This window comes from Cervus elaphus, chromosome 25 (genome assembly GCF_910594005.1).
Source record: "Cervus elaphus chromosome 25, mCerEla1.1, whole genome shotgun sequence".
NCBI classification, from domain to species: Eukaryota; Metazoa; Chordata; class Mammalia; order Artiodactyla; family Cervidae; genus Cervus; species Cervus elaphus.
Genome location: NC_057839.1, coordinates 10,157,712 through 10,170,492, shown reverse-complemented (window position 1 = coordinate 10,170,492; position 12,781 = coordinate 10,157,712). Strand labels below are relative to the sequence as shown.

Sequence of the window (12,781 nt, the reverse complement as noted above, 5' to 3'; positions counted from 1 at the left end):
ATAATCACTGAGCCAACATGGACTATGCACCTGATTCTATTTTAAACATTTCACATGTATCCCTGAGAGAGTTTTTATCCCCAGCCCATGAAGCCGGTGATTTAATCATCTCATTTGTCAGATGAGGAAGCTAAAACACACAGCAACAGTGTAACCTGTCCAAGGCACACTACGTCTGTGTGTGCAGACTCAATCCCTGTCTGACTCTCTGCAGCTGCGTGAACTGTAGCCACCAGGCTCCTCTGTCCATGGAATCTCCCAGGCAAGAATACTGAAGCGGGTTGCCATTTCCCTCTCCGGGGGATCTTCCCAACCCACATCTCAAGTCTTTTTGCATTACAGGCAGATTCTTTACCAACTGCCCAACCTATAATCAGCAGCAAAGCTAGGATTTGACCCCAGGCAGTCTGGCTGTGAGACTGATCCTTTTAGTCACCATACTAGGCCAGAAAGCACATTAGGATCCTAAGATGGTATGAGACTGCTCACACATACCCACAGAAATCTTATCAGTTTTCTAACAGTTTAATTCCTTCTTCATCTCTAGAAAAAATGGTCCTACATCCAAGAAATCATTTAAACATAAAGGCAATGGGTACTTGGCATGTTTCAGGACTTACAAAAGCAACATCCAGTCACATGGCATAGAAGCTGATGCACTTGAAAGGCAGAATGTGTAGAATACTAGTTAAGGGAGTGTGTTCTCAAGCCAAAACTGCCAGGATTAATAGCTGGGTGAAAGTGAAAGTGTTGGTCGCTCAGTCGTGTCCGACTCTTTGCGACCTCATGGACTGTGGCCCACCAGGCTCCTCCGTCCATGGAATTCTCCAGGCGAGAATGCTGCGGTGGATTGTCATTTCCTTCTCCAGAGGATCTTCCCGACCCAGGGATCGAACCTGTGCCTCTTGCACTGCAGGTGGATTCTTTACCATCTGGGCCGCCAGACTAGCTGTGTGGCCAGAAGCAAATCAGCTGAACACAGAGAGGAAAAGGGCCTCTGAAGAAGGAATCAAGTTCAAAATAAAAACTAATAATACATTAAAAATTTTACATGAAAAAAATTTACATCAAAAACTCAGGGGCAAACTTTATATAACCAATATGACCCATAAGAATCAGCTTCCTTAATACAAAAGTTTTTAAACTACGCAAATAAATAAGCAAGTGGCATGAACAGGCAATTCATAAAACAAGAACAAACATAAAAAATGCTCAACTCAAATTTTTTCTAAAAAGCCTACTCCAAGTATTTTTAAAACTAATTTATGAAAAATATTGGTATATATTTATATGTTTGTACAGAAAATGATCTGGAAGGGCTCACATTATATTATTAACAGTAGATATTCCTAGTGAAGGAGGAAGAACCAAGGGAAGAAAGGAGATTCCACATGGAGCCTCCTTCCTCAATCACTTACTATGTAGTGCAGGCTCTCTCGGATGCAACTCTGACAAAATTTAGGTTACATGCCTGCATCCAACTTTCCAGGGAGAAGAGTGATTTGGGAGGTTCTATCTTGGGAAGACAAGCAAGGCTCATAGGGCCGACATGGGACTCCTAAGCAAAACGAGTCAGACCACAAATACTAAATGACCACAGCCAGGGATGGATGCTAAATCCTCATCTCCCTGTCTATACGCTTGGAGGAAGACAGAGTGAGCTACTTGCATTTCTCAGATACATATGCAAAAGCTTAACAGTAAATTAATAGGCGATATGTGAAACAGACATGTGCTTGTAACTGAAGCTTCCACTGATCAACCACATGTGGTTCTGCCGAAAAGAATACCTTTGCCTCTAGAACATGTCAGCTACCCCAGCCCGTCATGACCCAGATTATTAAACACTGTTTATAATCTCACAGGAGCAGTTTATAAACCTCAGGAGGGGCAAAATAAGAACTATTTAAATGAATACACCATGAAGTCTTGTCCTTCAATATTAGACAGTCTTTTTTTTTAAAACCTGGCTTCTTTACCATGAAATAGATCCAATTAAGCAGTATAGCTTAAAGTAAATGTGAGTTTGGCATAGTAAATCTCAAGGACATAGGCAATTTTAAAAAATAGGAGTCTAAACAATATACATATTGTACATATCTTTACCATATAATATCACAGAGATATGTCTCATTAGAACTATGAAGATGGATATTTTCGTTTTAAAGGAAATACTAAAACAAAAACAAAACTTGGTAATTAATTTTGGCTTACAACTTAGGAAATATTCTGCTGAGTCGCAATCACCACTACCACCATCACCACCACCTCTCCCCATTTCCTAATGTAACCAAGGGTTGCTGCTACTTGCAGAGTATGACGCCAACTTTCAAGCTGGCCAACACAAGCAGCCGCCCAACACAGGTTAAACATTCCCCTTCCCCTTCCAGGCTTCTCCCACTCTGCACTGCGAGCCACAGCCTCATACACCTGCTCTTACAATCTTCCTGCAAACTCAGGTATGTATGCTTACCCACATCAAGTGAAATTGTTTTCTTACACTTCACCAGCAGCAGGGCCAGGGGAAAAAAAGAGACAGTAGTAGCCTTCCTCTCTGGCTTCAATATTTGTTGTTTAATCACTAAGTCATGTCCGACTCTTCGCAACCCTAAGGACTGTAGCCTATCGGCCCCTCTGTCTGTGGGATTTCCCAGGCAATGAATACTGGAGTGGGTTGCCATTTCCTTCTCCAGGGGTCTTCCCAACCTAGGAATTGAACCTGCATCTCCTGCTTTGCAGGCAGATTCTTCACCACTGAGCCACCTGGCTTCAATACATATTACTATATAAATGAATGACGAATGACTGAACAAGTTTGCATAAATAAACCACACACTGGTGCTAGAACAAAGAACTACCACAGATAAAATCCATGTGAAGTTCTGCAGCTAGAGGAAGAGCAATAGATGGTCTCTCAACAGGCAGATAGAAGGGGAGACCCTCTAGGATGGGAATGCTAAAAGGAAGCCAGAAAGCATGCTGAGAATAGCAAGTAGTTGGATTCATCAAGAGAGTTAAGGTATATAAAAAGCAGTGGAATGTACACCAGGAAAATAAATTGAGGATAGAAATAACAGGCCAAGAACACTAGATTAAAGAGTCTGGACTTTATTTTGCACACAGAAGGAGGTAATTTAAAGATCCTGAGCAGAAGGGAGATACCCAAGGCTATGGTTTAAGACAATTTACCCAGCAACTGCGTGTAGGATGGATTAATAGGTAAAAATGAAGGGAGACAACTTGAGAAACTCATGAGTTTCTTGCAAGTTCCTCATGCATACTTCTTTTAACATACTTATCACAGGAGAGTGTGATTTACCTATTCTACCTTTTCTTCATCTATTCTACCAGGCTCAGAACTCCAGAGAAACATAATTTTTCCAAATATATAAAAATTAGGGATGGGTCAAATGATCTCTGATGTCCTTTCTAACTAATACCTTAGGTCATGCACGACCACTTAGAGAAAGAAGACAGGGAAAAAAGCACTTAATTTACAAAAGATTGGTACCATCTAATGAATAATCATTTATTCTAACTCAAAATGTTTTCTGATGATGAAAGAACTATTATTTATTGCTTGCTTACCTTGAACGAGGCATTATGCTCAACATTCTACACATAATAAATCATTTATTCCTCAAAATGATTCTATGAGGTTAACTATTCTTACACACATTCTTCCAATGAGGAGTCTCAATTGTGAACAGGTCAAGTTTCCCAAGTTCACACAGCTGGTAAGTGGCAGAGTCAGTCTCTAAACCTAGGCAATCTCTCTCCAGAGGGATTTGGTCAGGTTCCTAGATCAAGACAAAAGTCAATATAACCCATAATGTACCTGATCGTACAAATATCATATATCAAGCATATTGTTCAGTCACTCGGTAAGTGTTAGATTTTTTTGAATCTTGCAGTATCCTCTCTTCAGACTTTAGATACTTGTTCTAATCACTATGATCCACCTTCAGAATTTTAAAATGTTTATGACACAATGAATACAGCGCCAACCGTCTTAAAATGAAAGGGAAACTTAAAAGCTGACAAAATGAGATTCAGCTGGTACTAGACTCAATATGAATTATAGCAAGTGTTTTTTTTTTTTACCCTAAGTTAAAGCAAAATGATCCCACAATAGGGCTTCATTCAAAATGAGGAAAGGTGTACCTCAAGGATGTATACTCTCACCATGCTTATTTAACTTTTATGCAGAGTACACCATGAAAAATGTTGGACTGGATGAAGCACAAGCTGGAATCAAGACTGCTGGGAGAAATATCAATAACCTCAAATATGCAGATACCACCACCCTTATGGCAGAAAGCGAAGAAAAACTAAAGAGCCTCTTCATGAAAGTGGAAAAGGAGTGAAAAAACTGACTTAAAACTCAACATTCAAAAAACTAAAATCATGGCATCTGGTCCCATCACTTCGTGGCAAATAGATGTGGGAACAGTGACAGACTTTATGTTCTTCGGCTCCAAAATCACTGTGGATGGCGACTGCAGCCATGAAATTAAAAGATGCTTGCTCCTTGCAAGGAAAGCTATGACAAGCCCAGCATATTAAAAAGCAGAGACATTTGCTGACAAAGGTCCATCTAGTCAAAGCTATGGTTTTTCCAGCAGTCATGTACCAATGTGAGAGCTGGACCATAAAGAAGGCTGAGCGCCGAAGAACTGACTCTTTCAAACTGTGGTGCTGGAGAAGACTCTTGAGAGTCCCTGGGACAGCAAGGAGATCAAACCAGTCAATCCTAAAGGAAATCAACCCTTTCCTTTAGATAGGTCGGATAGCATCACTGCCTGAGCGGTCATGTGTTTGAGTAAACTCTGGGAGATGGTGAAGGACAGGGAAGCCTGGCATGCTTCAGTCCATGGGGTCAAAAAGAGTCGGACATGACTGAGCGACTGAACAACAATTAGGAGATACAGAAATGGAAAAGGACCCCCGGTCTCTTCATAAGTCAGACAGCATTTAGTCTTTTATTCCATCCTGAGGATCACATTTTAAGAAAACTACACTGAAATGGCATCACCGACTCGATGGACGTGGGTTTGGGTAAACTCCGGGAGTGGGTGATGAACAGGGAGGCCTAGGGTGCTGCGGTTCACTGGGTCGCAAAGAGTCGGACATGACTGAGCGACTGAACTGAACTGAACACTGAAAAACTGGAACGCCTCCAATGGAAAACAATCAGGACGGCAAAGGATCTGGAAACAACAGTACAGAAGATGAGGAAAAGGAACTGGGGAGAAATCACTGAGGGCAAGTCTTGTTGGACAAGTCTTACAAGGGAAGAAACTTCCCTTCAGTAAATTCTATCCACAAATGTATCACACCTCCTGAAAACACAGATGGACTAATGAGCTCATCAGAGTACCGTTAGTGACTGCGGACACATTCCAGTTCTGACTGGAGTAACACCTCTCCACCCAAGGCACAAGGACATCCGTCTTCATCTAAGCCAATTCTAGAAAGGAGAGCCAAGAGTCCAGGGAATTCAGCCGAGTGATTGTTTGCATATGCAATTGGAAAATCACGGGGATCATTTTATAGAACTACACCTTTTGTTGTTGTTGCCATTCTGAAAAGCTGCTCAGATACAAAAAGTTAGTATTCACCAGTTTCACAAAGTTTCACTTCATTCAGAATCACTTCGGTTTCTTTTTTAATGGTCTAGAAAATTTTATCAATAAATCTCCTCAGCCTTGAAATTAATTTCAAATACTTTTAAATATGCATTAAATTGCAAAGCTAAATATCAATACTTTGAACATGTGTTTGCTTTTTGCTAAATATAGCTATATTTGCCACTCATATGCAGTAATTAATAGAAAATAGGACCAGATATTTAAAAAAAATTTTTTTTTACTTTTATTTTTTGGTCCTACCACACAGCACATGGGATAGTAGATCCCTGACCAAGGATTGAACCCATGCCCCCTGCAGTGGAAGTGCAGAGTCTTAATCACTGGACCTCCAGGGAAGTATCCAGATCTAAAATGAGAAGATAGATTCTTATTCTGGGATCCACAAGAGCTATATGGGGGACTATATAAATTATATTCAATTTTTCAAAACAACACTCATTTCCCCACATTAATACACAAACTAATGAAAACCAAAGATTTTCTTGGTTTTAATTTGAACTCTACCAACTCAACTCATTTTGGTTATACTTTATCTCATGAAGAGCAAAAGCTCTGACTGACAAGTGGTAGAGAAATCACAATTTTAAAAAAGAAAAAGTCATTGTTTTGAAATGTACCTCAAAAATGTGCTGTACACTGCATGACTGTGGGGAGAAGATAATAAAAAGGAGAAAAAGTTGAGGAACACTGAACTAGATACTTAAAAAAAATTCTAATTTCATGATGACGATACCAGTAGTAGCTCACCTTTAGGAATGTTATCACATTTAATTATGCTAACATTTTGAGATAAGCTCTATTATAACTACTCTTACAAGCCAAGGTTCAAACTTATCTATTTGGCTTAAATTGTGAAATGATACTGCCTCTGAATAATAACTACTGTTAAGAATGAGAATAAGTTCATCTGGTATATGACGAGCTGGTTGATGTAAACTTAAAAGCATTAGTAATATGTATAAAAGACTTTATAGACTAAATTCCTTATCAATACAGTTTATTACTTTATCATTGTACAACAAAAAGTCAAGTTGACTTTTACTCTGTAGCTATTCACTGAAATTGGCTTCTCCATTATCACTATACTGGTATCACCCCTCTTAAGGCCTCCAATAATAACCTCTCAATTTCCAAATTCAAAGGATTATCTTCATTTTACCTTTCTTGTCCTTATGACAGATCAGACCCAACTGACTACTGTCCAGTTTCTCTTTCCTTGGACAATACTCTCAAGTTTATTAGTTTCTTTCCTTTCTTAGTTTCTTTCAGCAACTGAACCCTCTTTCTCCTCTCCTGAATCCATAAACGCAGGGGTCCCCCCACATGCAATCTGGACTTTTTTTAAAAAGGAAATTTACTAAATTGATTTGTTCCCAATACATATTAGCAAAAACCTCTGTGCATTTAGATTAAGGAATTTTTAACATTTTAATCCACAATGCTAGACTATAAGCAGCGTGAGTAGAGTTTGTCTGTTTTTGCACTCCACAGCATAAAACACTCAGTGTTTGTTGAATAAATGAAAGCTACCTCTGGTGTAACCTAAAACTAACATCTCATTGGAGGAGCTAGTAACTAAAATCATGCTCTTTTTTTCTCTTTTTACTCTGTGCTGAACTTCCTGGCAGGAACCACCTCAATCCCCAGGGACCTAAAACAGGTCCACTCAGTGCACAGGCAATCCTTAAATTCTCTAAAACAAGACTCATCTCTCAAGGTCCACGGTCCCTTTCACCTAATTCTCCCCCAAAAAACATGTCAGCAGGGAGAGGCATGACACTTCTGCTAGGGATGATACATGATACGGAATCATTTATTTCAGACAGAATAAGTGAAAGAGTCTTCAACTAATCAGAAAAAGTTTAGAGTGGAAGGGTTTAAAACGTTTAAAGAGATGACTCTCAAAAGCATCTAATTATAAAATATTTTTTATCCAAATCAAAGTTAAGTCTTTTGCTTAAGGTGTATTATACAGTTATTAAAGAAATCTGTAATGATTTGAATACTACTTAAAAGATCAGACTAATCTGGAACTTGTTAGAATCTAAAATCCACAGGTAAAGCATCTTAGAGTATAATCACTCAAGGAGCAGGCAATGTTGCTACTCATATAAGCTAAGTTCCCTAAACCAATCCTCATCATAAATTCAGAGGAGTCCAGTATGACAGCTTACAAGCTTTCCGTGAAAGACTGATATTTTATCATTGTTTGCGCTGGAAGTCTTATCACAAATGGACTCTTCCCAGGTTCCTCTCACCATATTCCCTGGGCTCACACCCACATTGCCCCCCACCCCGCAAAACAAAACAAAAGAGACAAGCAAAGATTTAAAACCCAAAACTTAGTCTTGTCCATATACCAAAAACTTAACCTTGTGCATAATAAATAATAATAAATTAAAAATCGTTCCTCTTGTAGGAGAAAACCAAAACATAGCTTGCAAAGATAACCTGTACATCTTTTGTACATGCAAGCAGACATACAAGGCACGTCAAACCCAGATCCACTTTGGCAAATTCCCTCCAGGGCCCAACTGTGTGTATTATGCAACAGCCACCATTCCAGGCTTTAATCCCTGTCTGTGATGCAGTGATAAAACACAAATGGCCAGAGTATACCCTACTAGGAACTTAAGTAAATTTGTGAGGAGATAAATTACAAACAAGAACTACCAAATTCTCATGACCCTTGAAAAAGACGGATGTGTAACAGTTCTGAATCACAATACAACTTGTCCTTTGGGTAGTCTTTTAGCAACCTGTCCCTATCTCACTCAAGAATCCTCACACGAGAACGTTTTGTTTGAGGTTTTGAAAGGATATCCCAAAAGAGGAAGGGGTCGCGGTTGAATCTACCCCAGACAAGACAGTCAGACCAACTTCCAGAAGCTGAAAAGCCAGTGAGATACTTCATCTGAAGTAAACGCAACCCAAAGCCCTGAGCCATAAACAATCCAAAGCTTCACCCACTGATTTCTTACGGCACAGGCCTCGAAAATTGCACAATGGGCAGCTAAGAACTAGAACAAAATTGCCACGACCTGTATTTTAGAAGGGAATCTATACAATACCTAATCCGAAAGTGGTTACAGGTAAGGGAGATGGTCAGAGCATCCATGGAGGCCACCTGCGTGGCGGAACCGGAACGCTTCCGCCGCCCCTCCCCCACCCGCCACCAGGTCCGCTTCCCCCAGGCCGAGGCCAGCGACCCGGACTGAAAGGCTCCAGGTGGGAAGGCAGGAAGGGAGCGGGCTCGGCAGGCAGCAGCTGGGGGTCGCGCCGACGCGGGTGGGGGAAGGAGAAGGAGGCATTCCCTCACACAAAATGGTGGCGCTGGCGCGGAGGCCGAAGCACCTGGGGGCGCACCACACGCCCCTCGGAGGAGCCGGCCAGTCGCCCGCAGCTGGACGCGCGCCCCGAGCCCGGGCGGCCGGCGTGGGCCTGCGCCGCGCCCGAGCCCTCGGGGAGGCCCGCAGCTCGTGCCCGCGGCACTGCCCGCGGCTGTGCGGGGCCAAGCCGGCGGGACGCGAGGCCGGACCCAGCAGCTTCGGCCTGGGCCCGGGGCCCCCCGCCCGGGACGGGCCGCGCACTCACCTCGGACGCGCCGCCGGAGCCGCCTGAGGAGCCCGGGAAAGGAGGCGGAGCCGCGGGAATGAATGGAGCCGGCGGCGGCTCGCCGGCGACCCCCGGCCGGGCCCGGGCCGCGCCGCTCGCGGCTGCCGGGGCGAGTGCGGCCGCCTGCCCGCCGCCCGGGACACCCGGCTCCTGGTCGGCAGGCCGGCCGCAGCCCACCGTGCCCTCCGCCGGCGTGACGCACTCGCGCCGCAGCGCCTCCAGCCTCTGAGGCCGCGCGGCGCCCGCGCCCACCGCGAATCCCCCCGCCCGCCCGCGACGCGCGGCCCCTCCTCGACGCCCGGGACGTCGCCCTGCCTCCGGCCCGGCTCGCTGGTCTCGCGGGCGCCGGGCAGGTGTGGGCTCGGCCGGCCGGGGGGCGCCCCGCGGCCCCCGCCCCGCCCCCGCGGCCCCTCTCCCCGCCCCGGCTGCCGTCGCTAGGCAGAGAGCGACGCCGCAGCCCAGGCGCTGGCCCGGTATTAAAGAGTGACCTTGGCTTAGCTATAAAAATAGGTGTGGGTAAGCCGCGGGGACCTGGACGCTGAATGTGCGTATTCCTTGACTGTCAACATTCGCAGACGCCCGTCTGCACTCCCCGGGGAGTTCTCCTCCAGCGAGGGGCGGGACCTCCGGGAATTTACCCAGGGTGGGCGAGGCCAGCCGACCTCCGGCCGGGATGCAGAGAGTGCGGGCGAGGACCACTGGCACCGCCCGGCACCTCCCTCTTAAATCCACTGCCACGCTGGAAGATGGAAGCAGAAAGGAGGTAGAGAGCCCCATTCACAATCTGGAAGAGCCCAATCTGGACAAGACAAGACTTCCATTTTGAGATTACCAGGAACCACCAGATTCCTGCGTTGACCTTTTCTCTTTTCTCAGCCTAGCACACGCAAACTATCCCCAGGCGAACGGCGGCTCCACCCTCCTCTCCTCCCCTTCCTCTCCCAACATATTTCATCTGCCTTAACGCCCAGGGCCCTTTTGCTAATTACACTCTCATGGAAGGAAGATAAGTACTCAAGTATTTAAAGCATGATAGATTTCTTTAAAGTAATGCAGGCCATGGTTTAAATATGTTTAATAAATGAATTGAGGAATAGTACTGTGTCAATCCGTAATCTCTGGAAAATAAACTCACCATTCAAGAGCTGCGGCTTTGTTTTCAGCTCATCCAATAGGTTTGAAATTGCTTCTTTAATTCCTCGGAAATATTAAGCAATCGCAGTTCCAGCCTTTCATGAATTTACTAATGATCAACGAAGCCAATAAATACTTTTAAAGAACACTTGTTGATAGAGAGATATTTAACTCAGATGTTTTTCACCAAATAGACTTTTCTAGTTGCTCATAAAAATCAATTTCACATCTCTAATGTTTTATTTGTAATATTTAACAGAAATCTTAAATATTATAAAGTATTTACCATTTTTCTGGCCCTTAACACTGAATAAGATTTAATTGAGCAGGAATTTTGAATACCAGGGTTTTATTCACAGCAAATCTGAAATGAATGAAGTTATATAACTCTTGAATTTGTATTTCTAGGGCTATTTGTAAATCGGAGTCCCCAGGGCAATTCCAAACGATTGCTGCTTTGGCAAGATGTCCTTTTGGCTACCAGGCAACAGGTGTTGAAGACTTGGGCCTTAGAGTAAAGCTAGCCAATACAATTTTTTATGTTTGAAATGCATGAGTGTGGTTGGATTTCACCTGTTACTGTATTCGGTGGCCACTTAGGCATGGGAAGCTATCTTTCAGGTGTCTGACCACGCTTTAGTAATCAAAGTCACACTCACCTAGCCCCTAAAAGAGAGAGTCCAGTGGTCCCTCATTCAGCAGCTAAACTCGGGGCTTTCTGTGGCAAGGATCTTTCCTGCTGAGCCCTGGTGGAGAAGCGCTGTCTCCTTCTCATGAGGAGTGTCAAGTGAGGAAACTCTGGCTTCATTCTCTTCACTTGCAACAAGTTAAAGCTCTGAGTGTTTTAAGGGGAAAAAAAAATTATTTACTTCCCTCTTTGGCTGAGATACAGATACCTTGCTTCTGTTTTTACCCATATTCTGAAGATCAATGGGTTCTAAGTGGATAAAGAACTGAAAAATTAGTCTATCAAATTAATACATGCTATAAATCGCTATGAAAATATTTTAAAATATGCTTTGAAGCTTTTGTCTTAAAAAGTTTTGTAGGGAATAAGAGTTCCATAGCTTTGATTCTTGTTGCATATGCTTGCTTCCCTGGTGACTCTGAGGGTAACAAATCTGCCTGCAATGCAGGAGTGAAAGTGAAAGTGAAGTCTCTTAGTCCTGTCTGACTCTTTGCGATCCTGTGGATTGTAACCTATCAGGTTACTCTGACCACGGGATTTTCCAGCAAGAATGCTGGATTGGGTTGCCATTTCCTTCTCCAGGGGATCTTCCTGACCCAGGGATCAAACCCGGGTCTGCTGCATTGCAGGCAGACGCTTTATCATCTGAGCCACCAGGGAAGCCCGCAATGCAGGAGACCAGGGTTCAATCCCTGGGTCAGGAAGATCCCCTGGAGCAGAGAATGGCTTACCCACTCCAATATTCTTGCCTGGAGAATTCCATGGACATGGACAGAGGAGCCTGGTGCACTACAATCTATGGGGTCGCAAAGAGTTGGACACGACTAAGCAACTAACACTTTCATGCTTGCTTTAATTATTATTTTGTTAAGTTATAAGCAGAAAGAAATATGTTCAGAGTTCTCATTGCATTGTTAGTATATGTCAAAAGGGAAATAAAACCATGGTAAGAGAAACTTGCAACACCTCCAGACTTAGAGGTTGCTGATATAAATGACCCAGAAAAGGGCCCTTAAATTGTATTAGAAAAGAGAAATTCCTAATGGCGAATGTTTTTAATTGTTAGCAAGCTGCAAGGCATTCTACTAACTTTTTTGTAGAAATCAGCTCATTTAATTCTCATAACCATCCTTTGAGGGACATACTAATGTTATCCCCAGTTTATTGACAGGAAAATTGAGGCACACAAAGAAGCTAAGTAATTTCCTCAGGGTCACATAGCTAATAATCCTGGCAGTTGGCTCCAGAGCACACTCCCTTAATCAGTGTTTCATACCACCTTTCATGGACACAAAATCTTATGCCATATGATTGAATTTTGCTTTTGAAGCCCTAAAACATACCATACTTAGATGCAGTAGTATTTTCCTGGACATGAAGAGGAAATTAAATCCTTAGAAAGAAAACTTGTAAGACTTCCTCACATATATATTAAGCAAAATTATATAATCTGTTAGTTTTTGAAAAGCCAAAAAAAAAACAACAACCAACTTGCCACATCTTTTAAGGGTAATTGCTCTCCAAGTTTTTTTTTTTCCCAAATTCCTGAGAACAGTTATACTTTTGATTTATGTATTTATTTAGTGAATGGAAGAAAAGATTCACCACCATCTCTGACCCTCCACTAGGCTTAATGGGCAGAATTGTTACCAAGTCTAAGTTCGCTCTGCTTGCAACTCCATAGGCCAATGAA

The 12,781-nt window shown here is 43.1% G+C and overlaps 1 protein-coding gene across 7 annotated transcripts in view; it reads right to left on the bottom strand.

Annotated features, from left to right (window-relative positions):
• The window catches only part of FAM169A (family with sequence similarity 169 member A), a 67,066-nt gene extending 56,593 nt beyond the window's left edge, over window positions 1–10,473 (bottom strand). Inside the window, exon 1 of one of the 7 annotated variants that reach the window (XM_043887872.1) lies at window positions 9,755–10,473. The gene's annotated coding sequence lies outside the window, so the exon portion shown is untranslated. Of the gene's footprint in view, window positions 1–8,722; window positions 8,856–9,245; window positions 9,716–9,754 lie in introns of those variants that run through there. The other 6 variants (XM_043887876.1, XM_043887878.1, XM_043887873.1 and 3 more) reach the window with 6 other exon arrangements.
• Between the last annotated feature and the right edge of the window lie 2,308 nt (window positions 10,474–12,781).